This window comes from Eucalyptus grandis, chromosome 8 (assembly GCF_016545825.1).
Source record: "Eucalyptus grandis isolate ANBG69807.140 chromosome 8, ASM1654582v1, whole genome shotgun sequence".
Lineage (NCBI taxonomy): Eukaryota > Viridiplantae > Streptophyta > Magnoliopsida > Myrtales > Myrtaceae > Eucalyptus > Eucalyptus grandis.
In genome coordinates, this window is record NC_052619.1 from 18,462,336 (window position 1) to 18,484,249 (window position 21,914).

Below are 21,914 nucleotides of genomic sequence, written 5' to 3' on the forward strand. Positions count from 1 at the left end.
ACAAATTAAAAAAATTATTTAGGCATGTCACATAAAATGGCTAGAGTCCATGTAAGTGATTTTTGGAAAAAAGTTAGCCAAATGGACTCAATTAGCTTACATGCAAAATATCAATAGCTGAATTGATTCAATTGAAAAGTTTATCACCAAATTGATACCAATTCAATAGGTTTTTAAATTTTTTCCGATATTATGCAATTGGATTTGTTTTCACTTTTTATCTTAAGAACAATTGTCATCTCAATAATATTTTCTATAGAACCACAACCTCAACAATTTGCAGCAATAGGTCAAGATAATGTTTCTGATCACCAACTTAGAGATTAGTAACTTAGTAAGAGACCAAAGTCTGAAACGCTCGAATCCTTTTAAGTCAATGGATATCTCGTCCTAAAATACTGTTATACTCGACCAAACCAATCTAAAAGCTAAAAGATGAATAAACTTTCTCATTCTAGTGTACACTTCCCCTACAACTTCCAAAGAGAAGAATCTGAAACAACTGCTCAACTTCAAATGCTAACAGATAATAACTCGATGGAACTGGGCAAAGAGCAGGAAACAGCTGTTTAATGGTTAAGCCGGACAGTATCAGTCCATTTCATTGGTCAGCAATAATCGAACATAATCGAAAGAAACATCCCAACCTACCAAAGATAACCACTTTAGCCATCCTTGTTCTCCGCTTTCATCTCTCCAGTGGGTCACGTACCAGAAAGATCCATTCTATCGAACCATGAACAGCTGCCAAATCAAGAAGCTTCTCCTTAGCTCACTTTTTTAACTCGATTTGCCAATTTCCATCTTGTTCTTGATTGCCTTTTGACCATGATATACGAAAGAATCTAGGATGCCTGAAACCGTGAAAGCACCTGGAAAACAAAAACCTAATATCACAAATCCATCTGAAACATCTGAAAGGAATTTCATGTAGGTTAGCTTGGACATTGGCACTATAAGTTCAATGTCTTCAAAGTAACGGTAAGATGAGTACAATATTAGACTGGTATACTGATGGTAAATCAGGAAACAAGACGTGTATGAGAATTGAAAACTAATGAAAAGAAAATTTGGTTACTGAAAATTTATTAAGCATAAGCCAGTAGGCCATTCAGCATCTTAAAAGTCATGGTGACACAAGGACAAATTAAACTGGTACGATGAGCCATACTGAACAAGTGATCATTGTCTCATGAATTACTCTTCTCAGAGTTTCTTTTTCTTTTTGGGATTTAAGTGAGTCCTCAAACAAAGATGTTTAAATGACTATGGACCATGACAAGGTGAGTTTACTGGGACCCTCCTGCTTATTTAATTAACTTAATATGCAGTACTAAAGCGCAATCTTTCAGCCAACCCATAAAAAGGGCAAAATAAGAAAGTTTTCTTCCTTCATTTAATCTACCTCAAATAAAAGAGACAATTGAAGAGGCAATATCGTCTTGATAGAGATTTTACATGTTAAGGGTTTTTCAAGGTACCTCCAACAATAGCGCACATATTCGTTAGGAAGTGTGAGAATGACACATGTTCCTCATTAAAGGTCAACTGCACAATGAAACCGAGTGCCAATAGAGTTTTGTAAATTAACTAAGAACTGCTTTGATTTTTTGTTAGCAGCCATTTAGCATTAAAACTTCATAGTGAAACTTCAACAAACAAGAACCGGAAGTAGCAACCTTAATTGGAGAGAGGTAATTAAAGAAGAAAACTCCTGGCATTGACTGAAGCTTTCCTAGGTCTGCATTCCTGAAGTGTTCTGTTACCGAGAACTACGACATAAACAAAAAGGATTCTGAGTGTCACACTGAGTACATAATGCACCAATGAAACACAACCAAGTTGTTTTCATTTGTTATCAATGACCTGATTTGACTGGATAGGGTGCCCGCTCACATCTGTGTAAACAGTTGGCACCACCTGCATAACAGATAGCACATCTTCATGTAATGCAAAGAACTAAAGATTTATAGTCTTGCCAACTACTCCAGCAGATTGCAGCTGTAGAACACTGCCTTCGAAGAATAAGCATGTAACAATGAAGAAGTGAACTGGAAAAAGGTTACTTTTATGATTATTCACTATCTGTTGGGAGCATTCTCCGTAGATATCACTGAACATATTCAAGCAGAATAAAGTTGACTCACAACTACGAACTAGAATTTTGTAAGGGGGAGACTCAAAAAAATACTACCTATTGAAGCTACATCTGAAATATGCGCTTTCCAGATTACTCACGAAAAGAAGAAATAAAAAAGACAGCCGCACATGCAGGTCACCAGCCAGTAGGTAGATGGTGGACACTTAGTAGGCAATTTCATGGCTAAATGGTTAGACCGAGAGGGTAATATTCTGGTCAACAAATGCCAATTTTTTGTTTCATTGCCCAGATCATCCTTTGATCTGAACTGGCAAGAATTTGGAAGGGAATGCAATAGAGAAGGTAATATATGGACAAATTAAGATTTATGCTACACTGAGACCACTTCAATGAGAAAAGGAATATAGGTTCATTAAAACATCTGAAATTATAGCAAAAAAGACAGTCCACAAGGCAAAAGCAACTCTTGAAAAGCAGCAGAGACACTACTGAAGCAGCAAACTTAGGACTTCAGAACATGCACCAAAATGCTTTATGCCAGAGTAGAACACTGAAAGAGTATGAAGCTACATTACAAGCAGAAACTCACAAGTTCTTCTGATGCTTCATTCCATTCATATTAATGCGTGATATACTCAGAAAAATCCAAGAGACACTTGTCATCATCAAAAAGGTAACAAGTGACATATGCAGTCCTTGGCCTCATTTTGAGAATATGATTATGAAGAGCAATTCTTCATACCATGAGCTAAACTGGATTAAGCAAGAGGTACCTTCTATGTCATGAAGACGAGTGAACATATAAGATTGATAGGCAGTGAGTTATAAAAAAGTCTGACATACTAAACGATTGTCAGTTTAAGGCATTTTCAGAAGATAGGTTGATGCTTAATTTATTTCTTTTCACTCCACAATTATCCTAGACATATTGAACGAGGACATTACAAAAAGCAAAAGCAAGTGGCACCTATCAGCCCTCAGGTCATGAAAGACAACTCCAGGTCATCTCCAACTATAAAGTTCACTTCTACAGTAATATCACGTCAAAGGCTAGGATACTACATATCATGGACAAAGGCATTCAGAATTACAAAAATTGTCAAGACATCAGAGGTGCAGTACTGACCTTTATAAAATACTGGTACATTCCAATCGGCATCTCTTGCATCCATTGCACACTGAAATGGATAAACATGAGACAGAACAGCATAGGATAGGTCATGCATCAAGAATTAAGAAAATGCGACTTTTATGGAAGTTGGCAGCATGTACAAAAATGATGAGCTTACTTATCAAGTGGGTTTACAACACCAGGGAAATAGTCTTCAAAAGATAGCCTGTTGATCTTGTGACTAATCTGAATTGTGTTAAATTGTCCATAAGATGCTTGCAAAACATAAAAGCAATGTGTTCACTATAAATTTTCTAATTGAGCATGTCCACTGCTAAGGGAACTACACGTAGTAAAAACTTGGAAATAAAAGGCATCACCACAACTTACATTAAAGCTATCCTTCTGAATGCCAGTAAATCGTGGACATGAACATTGGATTGTCGAAAGTTTTTCCCACGAGCAAAATGAAAATTCCCTGCAACTTTATTAACTTCCAGAAACCCATAAATGTTACATCCTTCACCTTCTTCTTCTTTAATCTTTTGTAGAAAACCTTCTCTTTTGCACTGCATGCCACAGAAACACCATACAAGCAATGTTATATAAAAACATGCAATTTGTACCGACAACCGTGAACCGGGAAAGAGACAATCACTCATACTTCAGAAAAGAAATCAACTGTAAAGTAAAGATAGGAAAAGAAAAAAAAAATCATCTGAGAGGAAATTCCTGAAGTTGGACAATCCTAAGAAAACCAAAATGAGAGCAAAAGTTGACTGATTGCAACTAACAGTCTCCCAAACCATCATCAACACCCTGTTGACTTGTTTTCAGATATAAGTTGATATAGTAATTCTTGCAGGCTCCATTATGTAGGAGAGTGGACTAGGGAGCAATTCACGTAAGCATCCAGCATTTTCCCTCCTACAAATTTCTTATCACTTTTATAAACAGAAACGTGGAGAAGAATACACTTATTTGAAAGCATCACTGCTGAAGCCCCACTTTTTGGGCGCTGGTCATTACAAACCCTTAGTACTTTGGGAATTCACTTCAATAATGATTAAAGCCATAAATGGCTTAAGGTTTACTGGTCGAATGAAAGTAATGTCCATGTGCCATTGTCGTAACAAATTGCTCATAAGCATTGTTACGAGCGATAATTCTAGGTCCATGTTTCTTCAATCCGATTTGACGTGAGAATTTGATGAGGAGCAGAATCCAATTCGTTCTTAATGACAAAAGGGACAGAACATGTGTGTTCCAGGTTTGAGCCATGGGCCTTCCCCAGTAGCACAGTCTGCTCTTTCGCATCAATGGAGTTTGTGAAATATTTTATGAACTTTATAAAACACAGAAAAAGCAGGGACGGATCTCAATCTCAAAGCAGAAAAGGGAATATTGAGTTGGCTGTGGTAGAGGACACGGGATTCAACAACTTTAAAAACAAAAGCAGGAGTCTCAATCCTCAGAGCAGAAAAGAAAGATAATTAATCTGGATATGGCAGAATACCCAAGACATTTAACGCCGAGGAGAAGTTGGAAGCATCTTCTGATCATAGTTTCACTTTGCCCATCACAAAAGGAGCACCATTCGCAAGACCATGTCGAAGAGTCATTTTATTAAATGGGTGACATATATAGCCTCAACCAGTGACTTAATTGATCGATCAAATCTGGATTTGAAAGTCCCCAACCTTTCTTTTGATATGCTTCGCAGACCTCCTCGCAGGAATTACAGCGTTCCTCATCTGACGACAGAGTGCAACAAAAGAGAACAAAAAGGAAAGCATTCATATATGGGATATGTTTAGTAGAAGTCCTAAAACTTGTGCAGAAAGTGCAATTGAGTCCTAAAACTTACAAAGAGTTCAATCAAGTCCTAAAACTTGTGCAGAAAGTGCAATTGAGTCCTAAAACTTACAAAGAGTTCAATTAAGTCCTAAAACTTGTCCAGAAAGTGCAATTAAGTCCTAAAGTTAACACCGTTAAGAAAGTTAACGGAAATTGCTGACGTGGCGCTGACGTCATATTTGAAATGATTTTTTTATTTTTCAAATGACTTTTTAAAATCATTTTTATTCAAAATCTTTAAAAATTAGATTAAAAACTAAAAATGAAAATCTAAATTTATTTTAAAAAAGAAAAATCTAAATTTATTTAGAAAAACAAAATTGTTCAAAAAAAAAAAAAAAAGGGCGGTGGACTTCCGCCGCCGCCCATCGCCGGAGGGGCCGGCGACCGTCGGCCCCCAGGCGAGGCCTCGTCGGCCCTCGCTCGGGGCCGGCGAGCCTCGCCGAGATCCGGCGAGCCTCGCCGCCCCGAGCGAGGGCCGACGAGGCCTCGCCCGGGGCGGGCGGCGGTCGCTCGGCCCCGGGCGGGCGGCGGCCGTCGCCCGCCCCAGGCGAGGCCTCGTCGGCCCTCGCTCGGGGTCGGCGAGGCTCGCCGGATCTCGGCGAGGCTCCCCCGGATCTGGCGAGCCTCGCCGGCCCGAGCGAGGGCCGACGAGGCCTCGCCCGGGCGGGCGACGGTCGCCGTCCCTCGCTGGGGCCGGCGACCGTCGCCCGCCACGGGCGAGGCCTCGTCGGCCCTCGCTCGGGGCGGCGAGGCTCGCCGGATCTCGGCGAGGCTCCCAGATCTGGCGAGCCTCGCCGGCCCGAGCGAGGGCCGACGAGGCCTCGCCCGGGGCGGCGACGGTCGCCGGCCCCTCCGGCGATGGGCGGCGGCGGAAGTCCACCGCCCTTTTTTTTTTTTTTTTTTTTGAACAATTTTGTTTTTCTAAATAAATTTAGATTTTTCTTTTTTTTTTTAAATAAATTTAGATTTTCCTTTTTAATTTTTAATCTAATTTTTAAAGATTTTGAATAAAAAATGATTTTAAAAAGCCATTTGAAAAATAAAAAAATCATTTCAAATATGACGTCAGCGCCACGTCAGCAATTTCCGTTAACTTTATTAACGGTGTTAACTTTAGGACTTAATTGCACTTTCTGGACAAGTTTTAGGACTTGATTGAACTCTTTGTAAGTTTTAGGACTCAATTGCACTTTCTGGACAAGTTTTAGGACTTGATTGAACTTTTTGTAAGTTTTAGGACTCAATTGCACTTTCTGCACAAGTTTTGGGACTTCTACTGAACATATCCCTTCATATATCATAGCATAACAATACATTCAACAAGGAAATCTTGTCACATACAGCAAAATGCTAACTACAGCTGACACATAAATTTGAACCACGTTTCCCTAGCTAAAGAGAAAACATACTGTTTCTACTCCATAACATGATCTGCAATAAGTCTTATCGTGCTCAAGCCTCCCACCATGTCTCTGTAAAGGCTTTTCAGTCTGCTTAAAAAAAGTGAGTGAGATAGACTATCCATGCAGAGAAAATGAAAGAGACCTCCGGGAAAGCGGAAGGAGAGGATGTCAAGTCATCATGTCATCCAAAAAGAATGCTATAGGATCTTAATTTGCAGATTACCGCACGATTGAATTATAGGTGACATGGTAAAGAAGATTTGAGACTATTTCTTAATTTGCAGATAACTGCAAAATTGAATCAGAGATTGCATACTGAGAGCATTTTAGTTGCACATATTAAATGCAACTAGACTTTAAAATGATTATAGAGCTGATATATGTGTTGAGAAGACACTGAAGCTTGATAATTGAATGAAAAGGAAAGCATGAGAGCCTATGAAAAATGGGATCTGTTCGTAACAATTAATTGACCCTTCACTAAGATGAAAAAAAAATTATCATGACAATCCTGAATTTTCTGTGACAATCAAGTAAACAGGAGCAATATCCAGCCCTAGAGACGTCAAAAAGGAGCAAACTGACCAGAATATCTCATCTACTCCAGACTGAAACTTATGCGCCATAAAATGATTCCAACAGAACACTACAACAGGGATGTCACATGCAGTCGCGATTAAAATGCATGAACTTTTTAGACCAAACTCAATCATGTATAAGAGACTTGTGAGCTCACATCAACTAATTTCTAGTAATACCACGTTACTAACTTTTGGGGCACCCTTACCACAAAAACTTTTGGGGCACCAATTCCGTCTTGCCTGGATTCTATCACCTGGCCATGAGAATCTAACCTTCTCTTGATTATATCGTGTTTCTGCAGGATACAGAGGCACCAGACACACCCAAGCTCATTGGACTAATAAAGAAGTAATGAGATTGGAAATTCAGGCTCGCCTGTTAGAAAGAAACCAGCAAGTCAAAATGTAATTGCTGAATACAAAAGAGGCCTGCAAGCAGACTGGATAATACATACTACGTCAAGGTGCTGTTCTCCGCCGATATCCATGGCATCAAGGCTAAGCATAGAGCAAGCTAATGCGGGGAATGTGAAATCAAACTGCAGCACCAATCAGCACAAAGGCAGCATTATTCAGTTGGTTACCAAGCAACCACTCAATGAGTACAACGGGGCAGTAACTAAGTCACTATCAATAATATATATTCAGAGCACAGTAATCACGGTCCTCAAACTTAACTGGAGTACCATCTCATAATCATCGATTCTCCCAAAATTGAACTAACAATAAGCTACTAACAACAATACGCAAATTCTGGAACAAATACCGTTATAGGAGGCCCAAAAATCTGGAACATACGCAAATTCTGTCAAAGAATCGACGCCAAACAATGCCATAAACGTTAGTACCGATTAGACTTCTCTATAGGGAAGCGAAATGCATTACATTGACACGTAGATGTTCTCCTCTTGATGTATCCACCACTTGCTTCGTTTCAATTACTGCATGTAAATACGATCCTGCAAGCAACATAAAAAGACTCGAAAGGAAACAGAGTCAAAAAATATGACCCACATGCACCCCCATTGACACAAAATATGAGTTGGACCCATTTTGACATACCTAATAAATATGTGCCTTTTACGGGACATTTAAAAATTTGAACTCGGACACTTCGAGAGGAAAAAAAGAGTGTGTGTATGTTTTTCTGTTTTTTGTTTTTATCTTTTTGGGGTATTTGCCTCCGGATGTGAGGCTTGTCAATATGCTCACCTTCTGTTCTTCATAATTGCACTTAAGCTTTAACAGCCCAAACAAGGCTGAGGTTCAAAGGAGGAGAGTTCTGCTGATTACGCGTTTGAGGGAAATTTGTCTGTAAAACTAGAAAGTTAAAATATTCCTGAAGACAATCTGTGCTTGATATTTTCCGGAAACTATAGGTTTGCAAAATGCATCTATACGTGAGCTAATTTTAATTCCCCGTCAGCCATTTATTTGACTTTTAGAGTTTGTTCGTTTCGCGAAAAATGACTTCCGGGAAAACGTTTTCCAGATTTTCCAGCGTTCGTTTCACGGAAAATGAACTAACCAAGGAAAATATTTTCCATTATTGGAAAACACAACCTTTAAAAGTGAGGAAAATGTTTTCCACTTCTGAAAAGTGGAAAACATTTTCATAACTTCTTCCATCTTACTTCTTTTTATCAATACATTTTTATTTTATTTTTATGCTTTCTTGTTCTTTTTCTTTTTTTTAAATCGAGTTTTTAATTTTCTTTTCCTTTTCTTTTTTTCTTTTCTTTCTTTCCTTTTCATCTTCTTCTTTGGCTTGGCCGATCGCCGGCCACAGCGGCAACTAGCCAAGGCAGTGGCCGGCAACCGGCCGCAAGCCAGCTCGAGCCGAGTCAAGCCTCAGGCCGGCGAGGCTCTGCCTAGCCCAATTTGGCAAAGCTAAGCTCGGGCCTCGCCAGATCGGGCAAGGCGAAGCTCTCGCCGGCCTGGGGTAGAGCTCGGGCCTTGCCAGATCCGGCAAGCTGGGCGGCGCTCGGGCCTCACCCGAGCTCGCTAGACATTCGTCGAGCTCTAGCGAGCCTCGAGCTTGTCGGATCTGGCGACGAAGCTCGAGTTCTTGATCCAGGCGAGCCTGCCGACTGCGAGCTCCAACGCAGAGACAAGGGAGAGAGAGAGAGGGGTAGGTGCAACCGCAAAAGACGGAGGATCAACCACCGCGACGCGAAAACCGACCGACTCCTTGCTAGCAAGCGCTCGTCTCATCAACGGACCCAATCGCTGATCCCCCGAAGTCAACCCCTGAGGCCGAACGGAGGGATGGAGGAAGAAAGGGAGAGAGGGAGACGGCGATTGGGGGAAAACAAAAAGTGCCCTGCACGACGACCACCGCTGATCAATGCGAGGAAGTCTTCGTCGCTGCCATCAACACCGCCGCCACCGCGAGCCGATCGATCGTCGTGGATTGAGAATCGCCAGGAGAGGACGAAGGCGGCAGAGGAAGGAGGAGGAAGAAGGAGGAAGGAAAAGAAAAAGAAAGAAAAATAATAAATAATAAAAATTTTGATTTTTTTAAAAATATAAATAATTAAAATTTTATTTTTAAAATAATAAAAAAAATAAAACTAATTTTTTGGTCAATTAAAAATATTAAAATTAAATTTTTGATAATTTTTTCCAAACAATTAAATTAGCTAACGAACGATGGAAAATATTTTCCATTCAAAGTTTAGGTTTTCGCCAAACACCGGAAAATAAAGTCATTTTCCAGAAAAATGACCTATAGGAAAATGTTTTCTAGAAATATGATATTTTCCGCGAAACGAACGGATCCTTAACATTTATTATTATTATCATCTTGTTTTTGACAATTGTCATACCCATGATCGGGGGTGAGCAAAAAATAATATATATGCATTAATTTTTATTACTACAAATAAAAACCCTAAATTACTAAAATTACCCATTATTCAACTGTTGGTCCTGACTTTTTGTCTTCTCCCGCACGATTTGCATGTCTCGCTCCTCTCTTCCTGCCTGCCTCCCTCCCACTTTCGCTCGACTTCCGATCTCTCTTACTCGCAGTAGGCTCGTCGCTCAGCCAAAGCCTCAACGGCCCTCCCTCTCTCGCTCGACTCCCGATCTCTCTGACTCGCGGCCTCGACGCTCGTCGGTCAGCCTCAACCTCGACGGTTTTTCAGGTACCAATTTTCCTCTCCTGGCCTCAACGCCAGTAGCCTAATTGCCTGAATTCCGTTTGTCGCTTATTAAAGTATGAGCCTTTTTGGGTTTTGATTTCTGTTGCGCGGCCCTGAGTTTTCTTTGTTTTGGTCAATCACTGTTTTATCTCGTCAGTATTTTCTTTTTCGTAAGGAGGAAGCCAAAGGCATGCCATGCGCTTAATATGGCTATTCAATGCTTATTCCGGTGGGTATTTGAAATTGGTACAAAGTACCAAGCAACGATATTAAGGTAATTTGCATGTGAGATTAAGGTGAGTTTAATTCAATTTTTCCAATGGGCTTTTAGTCTGCAAAACCTCTTAGGAAAATGCTGAAGCATTTGGCAAACAATTTGAAATAACTTTCACCCAAATGTTGGCATTGAGAATGTTGAGAGTCTAATACTATTTCCACCCAGCATTCCGCTAGCATTTTGAAGTAGCATTTGCGGAATGCTGAAACTAGGATTAATTTTTTTTTTTTCCTTTGGAAACTACCCTCACCAGTTCTTTGATTTTCCAATTTCGCCACTCCTTCTAACTATTCATATTCTTCATAAGAGGGCAGCTAGCAAAGGGCTAGAGAGAGTCACGTGACTCAGGTGACCTCCACCAAAGGTCACACGACCTTAGGCGACAATCATCTAGGTCTTGTGCGACCCTCGCAACCCAAGTGGTGGCTGTCTATGTTGTGGCGCGACCCCCGCTAAGGGTTGCCTAAGGTCATGCATGTTGGACGCAAATTACGCAACCCCAAAATCTACATAATCAGAACAAGAACATGCATAATTGAGTAGAAATATTAACGCACATGTTTTGAGATTCATCGAACATAAAGCGGAAGCAGAAAATGGATTACCCACATATCAAGGGGATCCACGCATCAAGTCATTATTCTCTATTGCCCTTCATATCACTGGCTCAATGAGGCGGCCCCCCTCACGTTTAGCGTTAGGTAAACACCCCTTAGATGAGGATATATGTGAGAATTAGGGTTAGAAGAGAGACTTGAGCACAATTTATAGAGTTTCCAGCTAGTCCCCCCTCATTACGAGCTAGGCTTAACTCGGCCCACACTAGTTAGCCAATATTAGACTAATTAAGAAAACATTCTATCTCACCTTAGACCAACCATGTTTTACGGTAACCATAAAAATAGTGAATTACAATATCAATTAATTTAGTCAACATTAGGAAAACTCTTACATTCTCCCACTTGGACTATATTAATTAAAATCGTATTGTATGTACACACATTTGGTCTAGAGATAATTCTTAATAGTCAATCATATCCCATAAAGTCTTAAACACCAAATCATGACAGTAACTACATGTATACACACAGAGCCTTCCATGGTCATGAATGCTCTTAACTTTATTGACATTGATTCAATATGGTAGTGTGTCAAATGGATAACATCTTTCATAAAGAAATCCCATTTGTCAGTCACCATTCTCTTACCTTAGGTGTCACAAAAATTTGTGCCACTAGAGAATACTTTATGGTTCCAATGAACCCACATATGTCATGTTCTTATGATTAACATTTCTTTATATATCACAAGACATATGCACAAGGCTAATAATCGGATGCCCCTAACATTCACTCAAGGTTTATACAATCATTGAAACTTTATCAATATGTATTCAACATAATAACAATACATTCAAAAATATTTTATTGAATGCAAAAGTTGATACATATCAAACCGTTACAAAGTGTAACGAACACGGATGAAACCTTTATCAGAGTAAAGCCAAAATAGCTCCCACTAAATAATAGCATCTCATAATGCTCCTAGGCCCATGCTAACAACATATCGCTCAAATACACACAGGCGTAGGCCTTTAGTTAGTGGATCTGCAACCACATCGTCTATGAAAATATATTATATTAAAACGTCACATTTATGTATTATTTGTTTTTTATCAAAAATTTTGACCACCATATATTTAGACCCCTTAAGACCTCTGTAGTAAATAAATAATGCTACCAATTTGTTATCTCAATACAACTATATGGGTCTATCCATAAAATTAAAATGATCAACTCCGTCATGAGATTCTTGAGCCTAATAGCCCAAGTAACAGCCTAAAAGAATGTTACTAACACTGCTTACATAGTAGAAGATAACATAGAACTTTATTTATTGCACTTCCTGCTAACATAAATATGTATTCCGTTATTGATTTTATGTCATCCTAATAGCCAGCAAATTTTACATCTGAATACTCTACTAGCTGCAAGAATTGAACATGTCTGTAAATTAGCATATAATTTCTTGTCTTATTTAAGTACCTTAAAATCTTCTTAGCAACAATCAAGTGATCGCGTTCTGGATTTGATTGATATCTTCCTAGAAGTCCCGTCACAAAAATGATATTTAGTCTAGTGCAAATTCGAGCATACATTATACTTTTAAGTGCACTGACACAAGGTACACCATTTAATTGGATTTTCTCAATATCTAAATAAGGACAATGTAATAAATTCAGTCCATCATCCTTAACAACAGAAGCAATTCCTGGCTTGCAATAATGTATACTGAATATTTCCAATATACAATCAACAAATGTCTTCCGAGAAAATCTAATATAATATGGCAAAAACAATCATTTTAGACCTCAGTACAAATGATAAAAGATGTCTCAATGTCACAACTTGTAAGCTATCATGTACATAGAGTATGAGAAAAAATAAATTTCCTCCCACTAAACAAAATAATAACACTATGAAACTTTAATAATAGTCTGGAAACTTGCTTAAAACTATGAATAAGATTTTTCATTCTACATACAAGTTTACTTGAAACATCTATTGCAAAATCCTCCAATTGCACAATATAGATTTTATATCTATTTGGCGTAACTCCATATCAAAATAAATTATTGATGCCACGTTCACTCTAAAAGAATCTTTAAAAATACTAGAAAGAAATATTTATTTCTTCGCTATTAACTATCCACCCCTCTTTCAAAGTAAAAACTTTAACTACCAATTTGACTTTAAATTCCACAATCTTTCTTTGAAATTCTTTTAGTTTTGTACGCCAATTTGCAACTAATGAACTTATGATCTTTATGCAAGTAAGTTAGTTTCCAAACACTATGATATTTCATAGATTGTATATCGTCTTTTATGGTATCTAATCACATACTTGATTGATAATAATAAAAACGACATTTATAAATATGCCATTACATTAACCATATATTGGATATTGTAATCATGCTCTCACAAATATACTATATAGTCTAATGGTATAACTAATTGTCTTTTCCTAACAAATCTCATTAATAAAGCTGCAACCACTTCATTCTGCACTTGAGAGGTTTAAAAAATTTCATTATAAACTATATTAAGAATAATAGTACCTTGAACCTCAACAAGTTAAGTCTTTAGTACAGGAGATGCAACAGTTATCTGTAGAAGTAAAGACAAAAACACAGTAACCTTTATCATACTATTATCTTTAATAGTCTGAGAGCAGCTATCCTCTACAATTATGTCAATCTTTAGAAACTTTAGAGTATGTAATTCCATAATTCTTGCACCTTCTTTAGGGTCATAAAATCAATACCCCTTTAACAATCTACATAAGATACAAAATAATTTCGAGTGAATCTGAATTCCAACGCACTTAATATTGGATTAGATAACCTCACTTTTGCATGACACCTCTAAATTTCATATGATTCAAGTAATTTATGTTCAATCTATAACTCAAAAGAAGTTTATGAAACTATTTATTTTATTTTTTGTATATGAAAATGTTACATTCAAAAAATCAGCCCACAAAAGTCCAGATAAATTAGTCTTACTAATCATACTCACCACCATATTCAATATGGTGCATTTATGTCTTTTGGCCAAATCTTTTTGTCAGGATTTTCAGGTATAGTAATTAAGTTACCACCCCTAGAATCTACCAAGTATTTAACAAATGACCCTTTAAGATATTTCTCATTGTCATACTTGCCAACATATTCATGGCCACTGTTAAGCCTAACAACATTTTAAGACTAATTGTAATTATTTTATTCTTTATCTCGGTCATTTTCTTTAAATAGAAAACTTTCGAAAATAACTTTTTAACCATATACGAGATGTATATGTCATTAAGATTTAAACACAATCTTTGCAGATGTGTCCTAATTTCAATATCATACAAGACATAATTTCAAGCAACTAAGGCTTCCATCATCTTATAGCAGTGCAGTCTGCATGCAAACCTCTTTTCAAGTGTTCCAGAATAGAACGCTTCATGAACAGTAAGCAAATTTAATTGCTCTTTTCTCAAGTAACAAATCATATGTCCACAACTTAAAATTTAAAACATTAAAACCTCAATAATAGTAGGGTTATTAATTACAGAAAATGTGACTGAAAAAACAAGTAATGTATATAATTAGCATTATGTGAGCACCGTGTAACTTAACCTATAAGTACACATCTAGAGAGTTACATGCATAATCATATAATCACATTTTAGCATAATACATGACATGCAGTTGTACACTCCCCACATGATAGCGGTTATGAGAATATATTCCAATTCTTCGTGAATTCATCACCTTTGGGCATATGAATCACTAGAATCAGTCACTCCTCCACCACATTATTATGTATCCCTCCATGAACTAATACACAATTACCTCCTTTGGGAGTATGACTACGCATTAGACCAGGAGACATTTCAATCATCATACGAAACCAGAAATTTCTCAAACTCAATTAAGCGTGCCATTTTGACGGTCACTACTCAATTGAATCCTTGAAACTCTTTTATACTAAGGATATAAACTTTACTCCTCACATACACCATATACATGTGATTTTAACTTTAGTGATAAGGGCAGCACATCACCAAAATCACATATTATGCTAATTACATTACTTTGTTCATTAATAAAATCTTTATTACACACACACACACACACAGCGAACCTGAAAGACAGATTCCAATGAGATCAACGATCACAGCAACAAAAGAAACTTCTCATAACATAGAAGCAATCATTTCTTGTGCACCTCGATTACTGATTACTAAAATAACATTAAAAAAATGTTGATCTAGAATATCTCTCACAAATTAACATTAATAATAATATATAGTACACAAAATCGACAAGTTTGACAGCTGATCCATTATCACTCATGTTCATAAGGCAAAAAATAACTCCAAGGCCAATAACTGATTTATTAGCCAATTTTTAAGTAACAAATTATCATTGTAATCAACTAGTGGCCTATTAATCGAGTCAAACCAGAGAACCAAATATCTAAAATTTAACATTAGATACTATTGCTCTGCGTAAATGTTGTCATACTCATTAACCATAAAAAAATATTCAACTTGATAGACATTAACAAGTGACCAGATGAGTTCATGTATAATATGTAGTAACTTAATTGACATGCATTACCCACATTCAGCATATGTGTTAATCTATATAATCATTTTGGTCACAAGTTCTTAAGACGTCCATCATTTAAAGATTACTAGTATGTAAAGGAGTATGCTTAAACAATAAAAATTTTATAATCAATACATAGCTTAATTACTATCACATAATTGTTGTATCTTATTAAGCCAGCATCAATTCATAATAAAGTTTAATTTTTATTAATGAATCACACCATTATAATATTTATGTGATAACATACTTGTAACCCAATACTTATATTTCCAAAATCACATAAAATATAAGAAAAATACGCAAAAAAAAAAATCACTAAAAATACACGTATTTAGGGTTTCGTATATATTTTCACATCCATAAAATTATCAAACATGTAAAATAAATACACCACGACGTAGAGGATGATCATACAAATCCAATGCCACCGCCCATGCGTCGAATGGAGGCTCCACGCGCCCACACACGCACCGCCTGAGTGCGCGGCATGTGGAGCTCACGCGCAACGCATATTCGATGCCTAGGCGGCGCGTGGCCTCGCGTGGGGGCGCATGTGACCTCCTCCGGTGACATGCCACCTACGGTTCTTCTCATCTCATCGAGCCCAATCCAAATATATAATTTTATTTTATTTTTATTGAACGAAAAATCTCGAAAATTTCAAATTAGGGCGAAATCCTATGCGTTCGAGTTCTAGAGTTATGAAGGCTCTAATACCACATGTTGGACGCAAATTGCGTAACCCCAAGATCTTCATAACCAGAACAAGAACATGCATAATTGAGTAGAAAGATTAACGTACCTGTTTTAGGATCCATCAAACATAAAGCGGAAGCAGAAAATAGATTACCCACATATCAAGGGGATCCACGCGTCAAGTCCTTCTCCTTTATTGTCCTCTGTATCACTAGCTCAATGAGGCGACTCCCCTCACGTTTAGCGTTAGGTAAACGCCCCTTATGTGAGGATACATGTGAGAATTATGCTTAGAGGGGAGACTTGAGCACTATTTATAGAGTTTTCAACCAGTCCCCCTCATTACGGGCCAGGCTTAACTCGGCCCACACTAACCAGCCCATATTAGACTAATTAAGAAACATTCTATCTCACCTTAAACCAACCCGTTTTACGGTAACCGTAAAAATAATAAATTACAATATCAATTAATTTAGTCCACATTAGGAAAACTCTTACAATGCAACCTCAAGCAGCCCTCGCCTAGGTCCCGCACAACCTCGCCGAAGGTTGTCTAAGGTTAGGTGACCTCAGCTAACAATGACTGAAGCCAGATGTTGCTCACCGGTGATTGTAGCGTTTTGCCGACTTCAGTGATTGTAGTGTTTTGCTGACTCCAATGAAGGGCTTCAACTCTTTTTTAATTAATATATATATATAGTGAAAGTTCATAGCAAGGGTTTTTTTCCCAAAACACTACTTCAACCTAAAGTTCATATGTAAAGTGGTTTGATCAAATATAATTTACATTTCTCTAAAGGATTATGGGTTTCGGCATTTGCATTACACGCAAACCTATTTGCAAAGATGAACCAAACTTATCCTAAATAGATTGTATATGTATGGTAACTCAATTCCCACAATTGGAGAGTTGCCCTCTTTAACTTGATGTGGTTGTAATTGGCACGCTTTTAACGGTCATGAGTTTATTTTACAACTTAGTTATAATAAAAAAGTGATGTAATAATTTATTTGAAACGGTCAACTATGATGGTTTTGTTATACTTTATAAATCGCTAAGTTAATTTTGTCGTGATATTAACCAAGTATAAACAATAATGTAGAACAATGGAATCCTACTTATGAATAGCATAACAAGACCTCATCTGTCCAATGTGGAACTCTTGATATTACAAACTCTTCATAGTTTGAAGAGGAAAACGAACTCGGAATGTGAAGTGCTGTGGTGGGAGAGATACACCGACGACCAACCATTTCAAATCATTTCGTGAATGTTACCTGAAGGTTCTTCATTTTACATAGTCTTTGAATTTGACAAGAAAAATTAGTTGCTTCTAGTTTAAAGGGATTCATGTCATTTTGGAGGACCTAAGAGAGAGAAGGAAAATCGTTGGTTTTGACATAGTAAGATGCAAAGTTTATGGAAGAGTGGCTGTTTTAATGGATTGATGGTGATGAATATGTGTCTATATCCTGATGAGGAGGCGTCCATGGGCAAGAATCACCCTTTGAAGGCAATTTGATGAAAAGGAGCATATTGAATTCCTACGTCATTCTAGTTAATCGAAAGGTGGAGGAAAGGTTGGAATTGAGAATGTTTAGAATGAGGAGGATTTTAATGTTATGAGAAACCTTCTTTTGATTGTCGCCAACCCTCTTGCTAGCGAGGTTCATGGAGGTCGACCTAAGGTTAACCTTGTCCCCAATGAATAAAGGAAGTACATAGCTCATTGTTTACTTATCAATAATGTTGAATATCATTATTGGTGCACAAATTTGGTATTTTAGTTTTCAGATAGATTGTTAATCGACTCTCTTGAATTTTGGCATTCGCAATGGGCCTTCTTTTATATCATTAGCATGATGATATTTAATTAAGAATGTACGTAGAGTTTTAGCAATGTTGTACAACTAATGATTGTTTGAGCAATGTTGAAAGTGCTGAAAAATCATTAGCATATTTATTACACAACTAATAATTGTTTTAGCAATGTTTAAAATGTTTGAGCCATCTCAAATTAAACATCTTTCACATTAAATACATTGATCATAAACTTGGTTTTGAATTATATTTATAGAAAATTCAAAATAAGTACTTAAAGTGCATTTATTTTCTCAAATAAGAGTTTGAAGTAAACTTTGTTTTAAATAATGACCTAACATGCCTTCATTTTTTCAACTAAGGAGCTAGAGTAACTTTATCAGTTTCAAATAATTGCCTGACTTCCAGCTAGTCAAGCACATTTTCGTCCTTTAATTTTTTGAATTATTTTCTTTTTTCTTTTATTTTTTCTTTCTTTTTCATTGGTGGCCAATGGTTGGGCAAGGGCCCTGCCTAGATGAGGCAACCCTCGCCCTAGGGCCATTGGCAAGGTTCAAGGGTTCTCTTGCCAATTGCCAACGAGAGACATCACTGCCTCGCTCATTGCTGGCAAGAGGTCTTCAAGCCCTCGCCAGAAAGTAAAAAAGAAAAGAAAAGAAATAACAATAATTTAAAATTAAAATTATTTTTGGAAGAAAATGCTCTTAACCAGTCAAATTATTTTAGCCCATGGCGACCAATGAGGTCAAACCCTTATTTAGAATTACCATGATCACTTTAGATCATTATTTGAGACTTATGTCTACTTCAAGTCTTTATTTGACATAACATTCACCTCAGATTTTTCTTTGGAATTTTCCCTTATATTTATACATACTCTTCAAGTGTCATTAATAGCTAACTAATGGTGGTATTTATGTGAATTTATCAGTTGTCAATACTTATTTATTCATCATCGGAAGTTCCCTAGTAATGGGACCGTATAACAATGATTTTATTTTGGGATTATTGTTGGGTCCTACTCGAACCTCGATGGGAATTTTGTGATGAATTCCAAGTGACCGCGTAAATACAAATTTCAATTGGCTGTATTCCCTGGCAGCCACTATAATGTCCACCTTTAAGTCTTCAGAGACGGATTTTCCACAATTGTTTCTTTGCTTTTGACGTTCACCGTCGCCTTCCACACTGACCTAAAAAAGGCAAAAGCCAATCGATTTTTCTCTGGCCTGCTTTCCATGAATTTTAAAGTTTCAAACCCAGTTAATTTTGAAGCCGAGTCTTCTCACCAAGTCTATAAATGCTCCAAACTTAGCAGATAGAGCCATACACCATGTCTTGTAGATTGTTCTCTTTCTGCCCGCCAAGGCTATCCACATATCTTGACAATACCATGTCCCATGCTCCATTCACCACTTGCACTTGGGTCCTTCAAACTGCAGTGAATACAGAACGCGCAAAGGAGCTCATGGCCTTCGCTAATCCCAATTTGTGTTTGCTCCTTTATGATGTACGATATTCTTCTATTCACAGTACAAAAAATAATCCAAGTACCAAAAAAAAAAAAATCCCAGCATATTCACAGTACGATATACATTAATCAACCCCCAAAATGATATAAATATATTCACAGTACCAAAAAAGAATCCCAAAATAAATAAGATATACATGTCATCCGCACTCATTACAAAGACGATATGCTCTTTTTATCTGAATACATGTGAAACCCTAATGAATAAGGTCCTGACACGAGAACATGCTACGAATGATGCCTGTCATTATCTTGTACCTTCTATGCGTTTGACGTACGCTGCTCCTATGGACGGTTTCTCAAGTTTGAACACACTACATCGAAGATCAACATGATCTCCATGGGTTGTAAAAGGAAGAAATCATGATTGTTCTGGCGCAGGGGGTTTCAATCACTCCCGGTTCGAAACATGAGAGATTTTTAGGGTTTTCTCGTGAGAAAATTATCAAAATAGTCATACATTTATTGTAATATTTCCAATTCAATTATAAATATTTTTTTTATCAATTTAATCCTAACTATTTTGTATTTATATCAATTAGTCCATCCGACTAATTTTAACCGCTCGACATTGACGTAGGCGTCAACTGTCCAACTAACATTGACATGTCAATTTTTTAAAACTTTTTATCTTCTCAATTTTTATTTTTATTTTTTTCTCTTTTGTTTATTTTCTCTTTTCTTCTTCTATTGAACTAGCCAGAGGCTTGACCTCATTGGCTACTCAAGTGGTGAGGGCAAGGGCAAGTCTCACCATCATCATTGCTGTCACAGCGTTAGCCGAGGTCTTGCCCACCTAGATCTGAGCTCGCCCTCATTGTCACAGCTGAGGTCTCACCCAGCCAAATTTGGGCAAGCTTAACCTCACCCAATGATGACAAGGCTCGCCCTTGCCACCCTAGTGGTTGATGAGGGCGACCTTGCCGACCCTAGCCTCTAGCCGGTCCGACGGAAGAAAAAAGAGAAAACCAAAAAAAAAAAAAAAAAAAAGGAGAGAGAAGAAAATAATAAAATATGAAAAAAATATTAAATTATTGACACGTCGGCGTTGGCTACCGTTCATATCAGTACCGGCCAGCCAAAATTGAGTGGATGGATTGATTTGGCAAAAATGCAAAATATTTAAGACTATTTTGGTAATTTTTCCGTTTTCTCACCAAGAAGTGCATATATGGTCGTCCGCCTATGAGATTATTACTAACACAAGATGCGGTGATGTTCAAACATTTTTACCTGATTTATTTTTCCTTCAGTTTTAAGAGGGCCATTTATTTTTCCCATCCCTAATTAGAGGAAACTTTCTCAGTCAGTCTTTTTTTAGTCGGTTACAGACATCAACATTATGCACATCACATTTCGTTAAATTTGCATGTGCATGTTATATCTCACCGATCAGAACCGTAATCAGTGAAATGAGAGTTTATCTCCTTTTTCTAGTTTCTTTATTTGAAGTTAGATCATCGCTTGAGTTTATCTTCTTTTTCATTGTAAGATGGCATGGTGCATGATGTGGAGGTGTAGGTGCATTTGATCGAAGAGTGGGAAGTTGCTAGAAGTTATCAAGCAGTGAGTTGAGCAAGCGATGCACAACATGGAGACATAGGAAGTTACGGAACATGTGAAGTGCGGGAGCTTGAGAAGAACGAGAGGACTCGACCAATCCTGGACACGCGCACAAACAACATAAGAACTCGCACCGAGTTTATCCTTTCAATTTTCTTGTATTTCACCTTTCATGTACTTTTTTATCTCTGTGTTTCCTCAATGGTTTCATCTCCAATCCAATGTATTTCCCTTCAGTGTAATTTCAATTCCAATGCAATTTACGTTTCTTCGCCGCACATTTCTTGAAATTAAAAACTAATCCATTTTCTCTAACCTACTGTCCATGGATTTCAAAAACTGACACATGCTTTCCATATATTTCAGGGCCCTGAACCAGTTATAACATACCAATTTAAGTGCAAATTAAATTTTGAAGACAGATTCTTTTCACCAAGCCTGTAGATGCTCCAAATTTAGTTATAGAAATCCACCATGTCTTGTAGATTGTCAACTTTCTACAATCACTGTTTTATCTCGTCAGTATTTTCTTTTTTCCTTAGGAGAAAGAGAAACTTATGTCATGCGCTTAACATATCCACACAGATGCTCGTTCCTCACCTGCTAAGCCAACTTGTTAGGTGCAACGATTCAATATTTCCACATATATACTCACA

The 21,914-nt window shown here is 37.4% G+C and overlaps 1 pseudogene; it reads right to left on the reverse strand.

Moving 5' to 3' along the window:
* Positions 1-780: 780 nt before the first annotated feature.
* LOC104416562 lies at positions 781-9,888 on the reverse strand (annotated as a pseudogene).
* Positions 9,889-21,914: the final 12,026 nt, after the last annotated feature.